Source organism: Chiloscyllium plagiosum, chromosome 9, assembly GCF_004010195.1.
Source record: "Chiloscyllium plagiosum isolate BGI_BamShark_2017 chromosome 9, ASM401019v2, whole genome shotgun sequence".
NCBI classification, from domain to species: Eukaryota; Metazoa; Chordata; class Chondrichthyes; order Orectolobiformes; family Hemiscylliidae; genus Chiloscyllium; species Chiloscyllium plagiosum.
In genome coordinates this window covers 92,288,765-92,290,324 of record NC_057718.1, presented here as the reverse complement: position 1 = coordinate 92,290,324, position 1,560 = coordinate 92,288,765, and positions in this window count along the sequence as shown.

The following is a 1,560-nucleotide window of genomic DNA, read 5'->3' as shown; positions in this document are numbered from 1 at the left end:
ATCCACGCTACCTGGTTATCAACCATGCAATGAAAGCAAAATCTTGATGACAATTAGAAATCAATTGGTTGAATTGCGAGAGTTATATTTCGCTCAGAATGCTTTCTGATACTGTGTTTCAAAATTGCAGGTTAGCTTTTAATTATCTGAATAGAGTAAATTTATAACCAAAACAACTAAACAACAATTAAAATGGCATTATGGATGATTGCATTACTTACTTGGAAACCGTAATTCAAATTTAAAAATGGAGCCCATAATGAGCTGAAATGATTTGAATTCTATTAAGTCAGGAAATCATTTTCCCAGACAATATGTTATTGACTATTTTTAAATGATGCTGTATTGATATCTATAGCAGTTAAGTTTCTGCAACCGAAAAACAAATCTCTCTTCTGCCTCACAATGTTGCCTTCCTGAGAGCTGAATTATAACTCATTAAAATACAAGTTGTGCTTAGCCAAGGACAGTACTGCATATTTGTTTTGTAATGAACATCAATGAACGAGTAAATGAGGGAATCAGCAGCGCAATAGAAGATCCTAATTGCTTAGCAACAGTGTTCCATGGCCCAATTGGAGTTGAAGAATTGCTAAATCTATGATTCATTTTGAAGAAATAGACCTCTGTGTCATTAGATAACAACGATGGGATTTTATTTCTTTTTGAAAATGGCAAAACCTCACCATTGATTGATATTTTTTACAGATTATTTCATTTTATCACCTCAGTTAATTGAATTCTGTCTATCATATCCACATGTTTTACTTAATACTGCAGGTTAGAATGTTAAGATGGTGTCAAACTCATGGTAAATCATAATATTCTTGGTCTTGGTATGCTGCTAAAAAAAAATATTTACAGAGTCTCCAGAGGCTTGTGCTCCAGAACTTGCCACTCCCCCAGCCAAGCTGTTCCCCTAGCAAAGCTACAACACTGGCATCTCCTTGACAATGAGGAGATTTGCCCAGATATATCCTAAACACAAAGAGCAGGACAAATCCAACCCGGACAGTTACTACCCCATCAGTCTATTCTAGATCGTCAGTAAAGTGATGGAAGGTGCCTTCAGAAGTGCTATCAAGCAGCATCTGCTCAGCAATAACCTACTTAGTGCTGCCCAGTTTGGGTTACACCAAGGCCACTCAGCTCCTGACCTCATTACAAACATAGGGTGAGATGTGGATGTACCTACTAGAGAAGGTGCAAAAGTTGAAGTTCTAAATTGGAGAAAGGCCAATTTTGACGGTATTAGGCAAGAACTTTTGAAAGCTGATTGGGGGCAGATGCGCCCAGGTAAAGGGAGAGCTGGAAAATGGGAAGTCTTCAGAAAGGAGATACCGAAAATCCAGAGAAAGTGTATTGCTGTCAGGGTGAAAGGAAAGGCTGGTAGGTATAGGGAATGCTGGATGACTAAAGAAATTGAGGGTTTGGTTAAGAAAAATAAGGAAGCACATGTCAGGTATAGACAGGATAGATCGAGTGAATCCTTAGAAGAGTATAAAGGAAGTAGGAGTATACTTAAGAGGGAAATCAGGAGGGCAAAAAGGGGACATGAGA